The 14068-nt window shown below is 35.9% G+C and overlaps 1 long non-coding RNA gene across 3 annotated transcripts in view; it reads right to left on the bottom strand.

The window, feature by feature from the left end:
• Window positions 1-14068, bottom strand: part of LOC146799698 (uncharacterized) — a 170621-nt gene that overhangs the window by 33910 nt on the left and 122643 nt on the right. The window lies entirely within an intron of this gene.

Raw genomic sequence — 14068 nt, 5'->3', positions numbered from 1 at the left:
GTAGAGAGTGAGTAGTAGAGACCAAAGAGTAGTAGAGAGTGAGTAGTAGAGAGTAAGTAGTAGAGAGTAAAGAGTAGTAGAGAGTGAGTAGTAGAGAGTAGCAGAGAGTAGTAGAGAGTAGTAAGTAGTAGAGAGTAGAGTAGTAGAGAGTGAGTAGTAGAGAGTGAGTAGTAGAGAGTAGTACAGAGAGAGTAGTAGAGAAAGAGAGTAGTAGAGAGTGAGATCTGTAAAGTAGTGTACCATCATTAAACAAAACCAGCATTGGCTAAGCCAATATTTCTGGCCTTGACAAGACTGAATTTTTTTTTTAATTTCTATTTTGAAATTATATGCAATCAACATTAAAAGTGTAAAATTAAATTTTAAAAAACTTAACAATGCCACTACCTAAATTTGCCATGCACATACGTATAAAAACAAGTTTACAAAAAAAAGACCTTGTTCAAAAATAAAACAAAAAATGTCATAAAAGCAGAGATTGGCTAGCATCCCTGAACATCTCCTTTTTAAGTGGACGTGTACGCATGAAATGAGAAAATCCAGTCACTCAGTGTAATGAGCCACTGGATGAAGTGGCCTGACCCATTGCCACATGCTATATACTGCAGTGGTGAGAAGCAACATGTGAAAGACACTTTACTTTTACCACTAACTTTATTGCATTTTATCAGTAAAGAATACAGTATTACTTAAGAAAGCAGTCAAATACAAAACATAGATAGTGGTGTACAAGCTGCTACATATTACCTGGGTAGGTAGAACAGCATACAGAGCAACCATACCAAAGATGAACATGTCAATGTCACTTAGGCCAATAACTGGTGGGGGTGGTATATATTATATATAAAATTATTAGGAACGTTTTGAAAAACATGGGGCTAGCAAAACAGCTGAAGTGGCCAGACCTAAAAATCGAGGTAGGAAAAGAACGCACCCTAAAAGACAAACAAGGCCAGGTTTTCCCATTTGTATCAACCTTCCATCCTACACAAGCTCAGCAAAATTAACTACCTTCCAAATAAAAAATGTAGGACACTGCAAGTAAAGAGACGACTAATCCAGAATGATTCATTTACGTTCTGTGAAACGAAAAGCATGGAGCCGGTCCTACCGTCTCGTAAAGAAACGTACACTGAGAGCCACCCCTCCGTGTAGGAGTGCCGGACCACTCCAGGTCAGCAGACACGGGCTCCAGTCCTGGGATTTCATCCCCTACCTCCAAGCACTTGGGAACGGTAGGCTAGCCTTGCTCCCACTGAACCAATCAGACGAACGCACATGAATCTGGCTCGGGGAGCAGTGGTAGCCTATTAATAAGATATAGGAACACAGAGGACGTGAAGAAGTCTCTGTGAATAAGGCAGGGAAGCAAACACGCCCTGATGAGAAATTAGTCACATTTAAAATACCTCGGACGTGGGACTGAACAAATTCTCCTGTATGCCAAACATTTCTGCAGCTAGCAGTAAGTCTTGAGGAATCCACCGGTCTTAGCACCACGCCAGTCACATGAAGCAGGGGGGGGGGGCGAACGCACGTGAAGTCAGCAGTGGTGTGGATTAAGAGCAGAGCAGTAACACTGACTGCTTAAAAAAGAAGTCTTTCCTTTCAGTAAGTAGCACCGCGTGTTTAATAAGGATAGCTTGTTCGGAAATTCACAGACGTGAGCCAAAATGGGAGATCTTTACTTTACACGAAGAACAATTACTCAGTGGCATTTTGAGTACACAAAATCTAATGCCAAGGGGTTGTAGGGTATGAATGGGGGTGAAAAATGTCTTTGTGAGGAATTTGCAAAAAGTGCTCGCGCCTCTGACCTCCGTGCCTGTTGTAAAGACATTTCTTATCTGCTTGTTAAATAAACAAGCAGATAAGAAAAGTCTTCACGGCACACGTAAAGCAGGCGACCGTGTCCAGAGGGGACGGACAAAAAAGCCAAAAGGGGGCACCCTGGACACCTTATTTCCAATGGCGGCGCACTTTTTAACATAAACGGTGACGCAAGCCAATGGTAATAAGGGGCGGGGCTTGAAGCCCTTTTCTAAAACTGACTTGTTAACTATAAGTCTCGAGGCGAGGAGCGCATGCGCGCTCCAACACCAGCCGAGACCTAAAAAAACAATGGGGTCTTTAAAATGTGTTTTGTGGTCGATTAAATGTATAACGAATTACCGTTTCTTAATATATGAATTTTATTGTTGTGGGCAAGTAATATTCTACAGTTGAATTAGACTGAATAATTCGCTATCCCCTGCCTTGGCCAAGCCCTGCACGCCTTCCTTCACCTTCTAATTTTCAAGATTTGTCTCTGGTTAAGTCCAGTCCCTGGTAGTCCTGATCCTCATCACTAACAGACCAAACGACTAGTTAAAACTTGCATTTATTTAACAGGGATTATTCAATATCAATCTAGTTAATCTTCAAATAAAAACTGTGCATTTTACAGTAGTCAAAGCGTCATCACTTTGTCAAAAAGATAACTAATTCATTTAAACGGCGGCGTTTATTCTCAATTTCTAACTTATCTTTGAAGTAACTTGTAACTATTGTGAACACAATTTAAAAAACGTATTAAAAGATATCGACACTTTTTTTAAATGACTCCTGTTTCTGTTCATTCAAAAAGTACAAATTGTTATTTAAAATGCAAAGGGACACTACATGTCAAGTTGGCTAATGTACATCACTTTGACTCCATTGTTTCATAGCACCTACTAAAAAGATTTCTTCTTTAAAGAGAAAAAGAGAGGCCCCAAAAAAGTCAGAAGACGATCATGTTAAAGTAAAAATCAATTTCCAATGCATTCATTGCAGGGTCCCTTTCCCCGTTCAATAAAAACACTCACTCCAAAAGTGAACACTACTTCTCTTTTTTAAATGACAACTCTGAAGTGTTCTAAGATTCCATTCTGAAGAGGTCGCGCGGAGAGCTCGGCATAGGGCTTAAGAGAAGGGCTCGCTTTGTTTACAGTGCCGTGATTGGCTGGCACTGGTGGTGCCTGCTGTGGTATGCCAAGGGCTTTCTGGGCATGACTGGCCCAATGAGGGACAACCGGGGTTCATCCGGAAAGAAAGGGTTTGGTTGAGCCGCCTTTCAGAGAGTTTGCACAGGGCTCCCCAACATGGTGTGCGCGTGCCACGTGACTTAAAGGTTTAGACACACAGGAACACAAAGGTAGATGCAAAGAGGCCGACCATGGCACCTGTAGCAGGAGAGTCAAAAAACCTAACTCCGCCACACAACTCGTTCTTCACAATAACAAGCAGTGCAGAACAAGGAACTGTGAATAAACACGACTATCCTATGTACCTGGAGAGAACTGGTTGGGTACCACAAGCAGAGATGCACCGTGAACTGAGACCCATGCAGGGAGACAGACCCGGACCAGGAATTGTACCAGGACGTTCAGCACTTGCTAGATTGCCCAGATGGGGAGGGGACTTAACAGTGATAAAAGTCCGTTTTCTGCCCTCTTTCTGTAATGTTTTGCCCCTAGTAGAAGACAGCCTATGGTCTATACGTCACCCCCTTACAGAAGCACAGATTCCACCCAGGAGTAGCACAGTCCATTGCGTTAGGCCAATTGGTGGGTTACTGGTGTTCTTAGAGGGCTCTGGGAGCCGTGGAAGCGGGCAGAGCTGTAGGGTTTATGTCCTCTGTAGCTGGGAAAGATTTCATTGTGATTGCAGATGTTGGACAGCCTGGGTCCACCCCAGAGTAGTGCTGCTGCAGACTGCCAAGCAAACCGTGTCTCTGCGTGGACCATCACCGCGCTTCCAGAGCAGCGGAGACCCAGAGCAAAGGCAGGACGTGGTGATGAAGGCCTGGACGCATCTTTGTGTGAGGATACTCCCCAGTTGTATGGACCCGTGTCCCAGCCCACCTCCTCTAACTTTATCCTCAGAGGTCCCTGTTCATTGCTCCCCTTTGTCTGAGGGGCATCTGATGTAAGGGACCCCCAAACAGCAGAACTGGCGCTCATCGTGACCACCCTTCATGACGCCAGAGCAGGAGGCCTCTTAGACTAGAGCCCTTTGACATCCTGCCCTTGGATCGGGCTGGTGATAGCATCTTTAGTTTTCACCACGGAGTGATGCTTACTTCCAACTGGTAAATGAAGCCACGTGACCTCCGGTAGTGGGAGTCCATTGGATCGCAGTGGCCTCAGTTATCCCAGATGCTCATGATTAAAAGCTTATTGGAAACTTCGGAACGTGTCTCAGAGGAGAAGCGAAGAGGTCCATCTGAGGCCAGTCCGTTGTTAGGGTTACCCCTCAGCAGAGTGCAGACATCTTATTCTTTAAATGCAGAGTGCAAGATGGGGGACAGATAGAGCCGACAGAAGCAACAAGGCCAGCTCGTCTGCCACATCCTCTTCAGCATCCTAGGATGGTCGTTCTGCGGTGGCATGAAGCAACCCTAACCTTCGATAAAGACTTGGATAGGACGAGGAAACTAATATGAGTAGTGGGAATAGCAAACTGGAAACATACACTTATCACCAGCAGTGGGATGGTGGACAACTGCTACTGGTTCAACACATCGATGGAGTTTCAGTCAAGCGCTTTGAAGACCACCACCTTCATTAGACTGGTGTGGACCTTGTCTTGGTGCCTTCCTGAATGTTTGTGTCAGAGTCCTCTAGTCTGGGACACGACCGGATGCCGTGTAGAAGCTCAGCTGCCCTTTCTGCTGCTGCCTTTGCAGCACGGAAGTTCACAGTCAGCCCAAGAAGAACCAGAGATGCTGTCCAGGACCAGAGATGCAGCCGAGATTCAGATATGCTATCCAGGACCAGAGATGCAGCCAAAAAAGAGCAGTGGTGCAGCCCAGGGCCAGAGGTGCAGCCAAAGAAGACCAGGGATGCAGTCAAAGAAGACCAGGGATGCAGGCCAAGAAGACCAGGGATGCAGCCCAAGAAGACCAGGGATGCAGTCCAAGAAGACCAGAGATTCAGCCCAAGAAGACCAGAGATGCAGCCCAAGAAGACCAGAGATTCAGCCCAAGAAGACCAGAGATGCAGCCCAAGAAGACCAGAGATGCAGCCAAAAAAGACCAGTGATGCAGCCCAGGGCCAGAGGTGCAGCCGAAAAAGACCAGTGATGCAGCCCAGGGCCAGAGATGCAGCACAGGGCCAGAGGTGCAGCCAAAGAAGCCCAGAGATGCAGTCAAAGAAGACCAGGGATGCAGTCAAAGTGGACCAGGGATGCAGCCCAAGAAGACCAGGGATGCAGTCAAAGAAGACCAGGGATGCAGTCAAAGAAGACCAGAGATGCAGCCCAAGAAGACCAGGAATGTAGTCAAAGAAGACCAGGGATGCAGTCAAAGAAGACCAGAGAGGCAGCCCAAGAAGACCAGAGATGCAGCCCAAGAAGACCAGAGATGCACCCCAATATTAGAGATGCAGCCCAGGACAAGAGATTCTGCCCAGGACCAGAGATGCTGTCCAAACGTGCGAACAGGTTGTCACAACCAACCATTAGACAGCAAAGCAAGGCTGCCCTAAATCCGATCCTTCAACTGTGTGGTGCATCTGCCTAGAAAACACATTTTCCCCCACACCCATTTTTGTTCATCCTGTCGAACCCTTCACACTACATGTCCCATTCTACATACCTATAAACTAACTTCTATCCAGAGTGTCAGAGCAAGGGCCTATCACCAGCCTTAATGATAGAAGTGCAAGAAGTGTGACCTGGAGCCACACTTAGGGGTCTCTTGTCCCATCCCCCACCTTACTTGGTAGCCAAATCCCAGAACTCAAAGTAGGTCCTTTGTGGTCTTTAGTCCTTTTGACCTCCATTCTTAATTTCCAGTGATTGTCAGAGCTACGTCTGACCCCATCCTTAGTCATTTGGCTGCAGGAAAGCCTAACCTTGGAGCAGTATCAGGGTACCTGGTCCAAAAACCAGTTAAAGACTTTAATACCAACACTGAGGACTAATAAACAAATGTTTTTAATGTTCTGTCAAGATTTTCCAAAGGTTTCATCAATTGGTCGAACACCTGTGCATTTTTAGTAGTGGTGGCAATCGAGTGGTGACCACGAGTAGTAACGGGAGGATCCGCAGCTGTGGCAGGAGGGTCGGTCATTGAATCCTGTCAAATGGAGAACATTACTTGACCGCTTCCCATGAGAAGAGACCACAGTCCACACACGGCAGGTCTTCCGAATTAAGTCTTGATTGCTAGACCAAGACCCCATGGAGGGACGAGGAGGATTTGGAGTTGCAGATATACTCATGATGTGATGTGTATATATGTTTCTTTGCAACATATCTGTCTATCGGGTTACTGATATAGTGGGTAGTAGCCCAGCACAGGGCCGTTTGCTTCTGTACCCCAAAATTAATTGATTAGAAGTCACAGTTCGCGATCAGAGATAGACTACTCAGCATTCTAGTAAGTAGGTAATGTATGTATGGGTGAGTAGACAAAATATCGGAAATGTAATATCGATATACAGAAATATCGAAGTCAAAATATCGATGGAACAATATATCTCTGTCAACAATATCGATGTAAAAAATGTCGAGATTGTGATGTGTAGTAAAATATCGAGGTATAGTATATCGAAAGACATAATATCGTGTAGTAAAAATATCGAAAAAGTATAGTATTAAGTTACTTTGTGATTTGTCAAAAATTATTGTTTAGAAGTGTCAGCAAATGTTTATTTAAGTGTATTAAAAATAACAATTTTGTTTTTATTAATATAATTTTTTAAATTTTGATATATAATTTTAGGAGCGGGATGTTGGGTTTATAGGGGATAAGGGTGGGGAGTGTTTTAAAAAAATATATTTGAAATAAAATATTTTAATAAATTTTTGTAGAATTTAAATTTAAATTTTGAACAAAATTCAAATATTTAAAATTTAATTATGAAAAAAAAAATTTTTAGTGGGATGTTGTGTATATAGGGGTTAAGGGTGGGGAGTATTTTGGAAATAAATATTATATTTAATATTTTAGGATATAATTATTGAAATATTATTAATATAATTTTTTTAATTTGGATATATAATTTTAGGAGCGGGATGTTGGGTTTATAGGGGATAAGGGTGGGGAGTGTTTTAAAAATATATATTAGAAATAATATATTTTAATAAATATTTGTAGAATTTGAATTTAAATTTTGAACAAAATAGTAATATTTAAATTTTAATTATGAAAAAAAATATTTTTAGTGGGATGTTGTGTATATAGGGGTTAAGGGTGGGGAGTGTTTTGGAAATAAATATTAAATTTAATATTTTAGGATATAAATTTTGAAATATTATATTTAAAAAAAAATTAAAAAATTGAAATTTGTTTTTACATTTTAAATGTGAAAATTGTAATAATAAAATAAATGTAATAAGTGGGATTTTGGGGTTATAGGGGATAAGGGTGGGGAGTGTTTTAGATATATATTTATTATTTAATATTGAATTCAAAAAAATTAAAATTTAAATTTTTTTATTAAAATTTACAATTAAACATTTTACTAATAAAATACATTTAATAAGTGGGATTTTGGGGTTATAGGGGATAAGGGTGGGGAGTGTTTTTGAGAAAAATTTAATATTTTATAAAAAAAAAATAGAAATTTAATTTTTGGGTTTAAAAATTAAAATTCAATAAATTACTAATACAATAAATTTTATAAGTGGGAATTGGGGGTTATAGGGGATAAGGGTGGGGAGTGCTTTCAAAATATATGTAATATTTTATTTTTGAAAAATATAATGCAAAGTTCTAATTTCTTAATAAAAGTAAATTTTTATCTTTTTAATAATAAAATAAATTTCATAAGCGGTATTTTGGGGTTATAGGGGATAAGGGTGGGGAGTGTTTTATAAATATATAAAAAATTTATTATTCATAAAAAATTATTTACATTTATAAATGTTATTTTAATTAACATTTAACAATTTTAAGAAGATAATTCATTTAATAAGAGTGATGTAGGATTTATAGGGGATAAGGGTGGGTAGTGTTTACAAATTAGTAATTGTTTGAAAAAATCTAACATATATAGTAATCCTAATTCAATATAGATTGGAGTGGGAATAGTACATTATTTATGGTCACTGTCCAGCACCTACTCTAATTTATTATAGACTGGAGTGGGAATAGTAAATTAGTTATGGTCAGTGTCCAGCACCTACTCTAATTTATTATAGACTGGAGTGGGAATAGTAAATTAGTTATGGTTAGTGTCCAGCACCTACTCTAATTTATTATAGACTGGAGTGGGAATAGTAAATTATTTATGGTCAGTGTCCAGCACCTACTCTAATTTATTATAGACTGGAGTGGGAATAGTAAATTAGTTATGGTCAGTGTCCAGCACCTACTCTAATTTATTTTAGACTGGAGTGGGAATAGTAAATTAGTTATGGTTAGTGTCCAGCACCTACTCTAATTTATTATAGACTGGAGTGTGAATAGTAAATTATTTATGGTCACTGTCCAGCACCTACTCTAATTTTTTATAGACTGGAGTGGGAATAGTAAATTATTTATGGTCACTGTCCAGCACCTACTCTAATTTATTATAGACTGGAGTGGGAATAGTAAATTATTTATGGTCACTGTCCAGCACCTACTGTAATTTTTTATAGACTGGAGTGGGAATAGTAAATTATTTATGGTCACTGTCCAGCACCTACTGTAATTTTTTATAGACTGGAGTGGGAATAGTAAATTATTTATGGTCACTGTCCAGCACCTACTCAAATTTATTATAGACTGGAGTGGGAATAGTAAATTATTTATGGTCAGTGTCCAGCACCTACTCTAATTTATTATAGACTGGAGTGGGAATAGTAAATTATTTATGGTCAGTGTCCAGCACATACTCTAATTTATTGTAGACTGGAGTGGGAATATTAAATTTTTTATGGTTAGTGTCCAGCACCTATTCTAATTTATTATAGACTGGAGTGGGAATAGTAAATTATTTATGGTCAGTGTCCAGCACCTACTCTAATTTATTATAGACTGGAGTGGGAATAGTAAATTATTTATGGTCACTGTCCAGCACCTACTGTAATTTTTTATAGACTGGAGTGGGAATAGTAAATTATTTATGGTCACTGTCCAGCACCTACTCTAATTTATTATAGACTGGAGTGGGAATAGTAAATTAGTTATGGTCAGTGTCCAGCACCTACTCTAATTTATTATAGACTGGAGTGGGAATAGTAAATTATGTATGGTCACTGTCCAGCACATACTCTAATTTATTATAGACTGGAGTGGGAATAGTAAATTATTTATGGTCACTGTCCAGCACCTACTCTAATTTTTTATAGACTGGAGTGGGAATAGTAAATTATTTATGGTCAGTGTCCAGCACATACTATAATTTATTATAGACTGGAGTGGGAATAGTACATTTTTTATGGTTAGTGTCCAGCACCTACTCTATTTTATTATAGACTGGAGTGGGAATAGTAAATTATTGATGGTCACTGTCCAGCACCTACTCTAATTTTTTATAGACTGGAGTGGGAATAGTAAATTATTTATGGTCAGTGTCCAGCACCTACTCTAATTTATTATAGACTGGAGTGGGAATAGTAAATTATTTATGGTTAGTGTCCAGCACCTACTCTAATTTATTATAGACTGGAGTGGGAATAGTAAATTATTTATGGTCACTGTCCAGCACCTACTCTAATTTTTTATAGACTGGAGTGGGAAAAGTAAATTATTTATGGTCAGTGTCCAGCACCTACTCTAATTTATTATAGACTGGAGTGGGAATAGTAAATTATTTATGGTCAGTGTCAAGCATCTACTTTTATTTATTATAGAGTGGAGTGGGAATAGTAAATTGTTTATGGTCAGTGTCCAGCAACTACTCTAATCTGTCTGGTATTTAATTTAATTAAATTACATTGATATAGTAGTTATAAAAATATATTTAAGTGAATATTATTTGTATTGTATTATTATATATTGGATTTGTACTAATTAATTCTATATTTATAGTTTAGGATAATATATACATGTAACCTTTTAATTTGATATGTTTGGAATATTTAATATTATTATTAGGAAAAATATATGAATATTTTGTATTGGAATAATGGGTAATGGCATTCTGTAATTTTATAATATTGATTGATTTGTAATTTTTTTATAAAATAATTATTCTATATGTTAAATATTCATAATAGAAGATTAATATTAATAATCAGAGAAACACAATTAATAAGACAAGAACATGGTTTTTATTGTAGTTTTTTAAATTTGTTATTGTTTATTCATTTGAGTAAGATCATTCAGAAATAGCATTATTTACATTGTAATTACATTCAAACATATTGAATATAGGTCAGAACAAAGTATATTTTCTAACATTTTTAAGTAAATTATAAAGATTATTAATAATGTTGTACAATGTAGTGTTTTAAATTAAAATTAACATAGCAATAGGTTTTGTAAATCTTTATACAAAACTTTTAACAAATATTTTCATATATAAACATTTTAATATTTGTAGTACAAATATGTTATACCTTTTTTATTAATATTAATATGTAAAATATTAATATTAATTATTTTTACAATGTTTTCGAAACAAACATATTTTTAACATAAATACAATTTTAGCATTCATGCAAAAAAAATTAATAATTTTTCATTGTTCTGTAGTATTATCTTTTTAGAAATTATAATAATAAATATTTTAAATTTTAAAATATTTATTTATATAATTTTACAAATTAGGAACATTTGTTGACAATTTGTAGGTAAATTATAAAAATAGGTATATTTTTGCTAAATAATATAAAATATTTGTGTGTGAATTTACTGTTTTACCTGATTTATTTAGGGCTTTTTAGTATAGTTAAATGTTTTATTATGTTTTGGACACTCTATTTTGTAACCGGGTAATGTTGTTTTGGGTCATTTGGTTTGAAGGGAAGCTCGCGGTTGGGAGTAACTTCGCGTCGTGAAAGGTAAGGTTTGTTTTATGTGTTTTAGATGGTTTTAAATTTACTTTTGAGCCTAGTTAGATAATGTTTAGTGTAGCTGTACATATATTAGTTATATTTGGAAATGTTATGTGTTAGAGTTGCGTGTTGTGTTTTTACGTGTTTTTAACGATGTGTAGGCATGTTTCGAAAGTTAGGTTTAAGGTGTTTAATGTATATTTAGAAGTGTTTTAAATCTAGTATTATTGTTAGTAAGTGTTTATGTGTTGTTTTATGTGGGTGGGAATGTCAGTTGCTTTGTTTTTACTATTTCTTTTCTAGGTTATTCGTTTCGGATGGACTCATTTTTTTTTTTAAAGAAGTGTGTGTTCGTTTTATTGAACAATATGTTTTTTACACTACTTTAAATGTTTCGGTTTTCATGGATCGTTTTTTAATATTTTTAGCTATTTTCGGGTTTTTCATGGTTTTTCAAAGGATATTTGGTGAATGGCTTATGGATTTAATCGCCGGTTGTATTTTTGCATTTTTTTTTGGGAACCTTTTTTTTTATGTTTGGATTGTGTAAGCAGGAAATGGATTTTTCAGACTTTGGAATAAATGTGGTAAGTTAATTTATTATTATTTCTTGTGGGTGGGTATTGTTATAATATTATTGTTTATTTTTATTTTATTACAAATATTATTAATGTGTGTTAATATATTTTTGACAATATGTATAAATATGTTACACACAGTAATTATTTTTGTAATAAGATACATATATTTTATGTGTTTGATATTATTGAAAATGGGTAATTAGTCATTTATTTGTATTTGTACTTTAAAGAAGTGTTTTAGCTATGATGTTTAGGTATTCTAGGCCTTTGGTAGTAGGGTACAATTTTACTTGTTGCTCTAGATATTTATACATTTGTTTAGTTTGTTTTGAGGTTTTTGGAGTTAGCTGAGTTATGGATTGTTCCATTCGGAACTCTTGATAACTCTGTTCTTTTTGTAGGCATGATATAAATCTTTCTAGTGTTGGTTTTGTTCTGCCTGTTGATTGTAGGAAGGCGTTATGCCATCCTTCAACTGCGTTATTAGTTTTGGATTCTCCATTTAAGGTGCTTCTGTATACGTTCCACCAGGGAATTAAGAATTTAGGGTTTCTTCTGTGGCCAGATCTATGTAGTCTGCCGACCCATGTATCTTCGAAATAGTCCAATAGTGAACTTAGTTTTTCTTCATTTTGTTTGTAGAAGGCGCTGTCTATTAAAATGTTGTAATGTTCTGTTACGTCTGTGTCAGGTACATAAGCTAGTGCTATGAGTTTTTTTATTTGATATGCAAAAGATGAATTAGTTGTATATTCAATGCTTAGGGCTGATTTTTGCATGTGTCTCCATAGGCATTGATTAAAATGATAGTAACAGCCTTGTATGGAGGTATGGGGGTGTGTTTTTAATATAGAATTAATCATTGCATGTTCAAAATCTAGGATTATTTTTTGTGGGGAAAAGTCATTTGTTTTTTGTTTTATTATATTTAATAGTTCAGTGTATGTGGAGTTATGTTTGTTTGGTAATAATGTGTAAATTAATGGTATATTGCAATTGTGATATAGGACATGTATTGTATATAGTTGGAAAAATGGTTTGGGACATATGGTAAAAGTCCCATCCATCATCCAGTTATGTGATTCTTGTAGTTTACAGAGATTATTAGCTGTTCCAAATATTATTATTCTTTTGTCATTGTTTTTATTATCAAAAATGACAAATGGTTCTTTGTTTAAAGTTATACTTTGTTCTGGACTTAGAATAACTTCACTGTATGTGTGAGGAATTGGGGTTGAAGTAGTAGTGGTTTTTTTAGTACGTGCAATAGTTCTTTTGAGTGAAGTTACAGATGGCATTTGTGTAGTAGCAGTTTTAGGAATTTTGGGAAGCTGCTCTTTTAAAATTACACTGGTAGGTTTTTGAGAACTTGTGCTAGCTTCCTTTATAGTTTCTAAAGCAGATCTGACTTCGATTTCAGTAATGTTTGGTGGGTGGTTATGTTCTCTAGTGTATAGTACTGTTGTTTGTCGTGTTGTAGCACGCCCATAGCACTTATTAGAGTAGTATTTAGTGCATTTCCAGTTAACTTTTAAACCATACAGTTTTTCCTGTGTGTAAGTGTACCCCATATGGCATAGTAACATTTTTCCCTTCTGGCTTGTTATGAATTCAGCTCCTTCAGTCATTTTGATGTAGCTTTATCTATGAAAAATATATATTATAGTTATTATATATGATGTTATATTAATTTTCAGTAGAAAAAAACAAGATTTAGTTACTATATACTTACAAAGTTGGTTTTGATGTGTTTGAGTAGAATGCTCCTGATTCTTTATTTGTGGGATTTTCCTCTAGTATTTTCTTTGTCTGGAAAAGAAAAGGAAATGTGTTGTAATAATTGTTTCTATATTTTTATAGGGAATGGTTAGGGGATTTGCAATTGGGATTTAATTAGGGTGGTATTTTAATCTATTAGTTGATTTTTGGTTGTGAAATACTTACTTTTTAGTTGTATCTTTTTTGGTGCTGTTCTGTGTTTTCTTAGTTTCTTTTGGAGTTTCCTGTAGTGAAAACATGAAATAGAAAGAAGACATTAATTTATTTATAGTGTATGTATATTGTAATTACAATTTATTCTATTTGAGTCTTCATGAGAATAATATAGTTAACTTACTTTTGATAGTTTTAAACATTTCCTCTATGTTGATTTTCTTATATCTGTAGTTGCAATCCAGTCGATTTTCCTCTTCATTCAATTTCGTTTTTTTGGTTTTGGACTGTGAATGAAGTTGAACTTCTTTTTATAGTGCTTTGGATGTTGTAATATGTGTTTTATTGGTCAGTTTGAATTCGGAGTGTTTTTATTGGTTAGTTCGAATTTTTTTTTTTTTTTTCTGGTAGTTAGTTTCCTAATAAGGAAAACGCTAATTAGTGGTTTTGTGGTGTATTATTCTATATGTATTTTTCTAAACATTATATTATGTATTGGATGCATGAATTGATAAAGTATAATTTAATAATATAGTTGTTTAATGTAGGAAGTTTGTTAATAATGTTTTAGTAAAGAGTTAATTATTTAAATCCATTTTTAA

This window comes from Triturus cristatus, chromosome 9, assembly GCF_964204655.1.
Source record: "Triturus cristatus chromosome 9, aTriCri1.1, whole genome shotgun sequence".
Taxonomy (NCBI): domain Eukaryota; kingdom Metazoa; phylum Chordata; class Amphibia; order Caudata; family Salamandridae; genus Triturus; species Triturus cristatus.
This window is presented reverse-complemented; position numbering and strand designations above follow the sequence as displayed.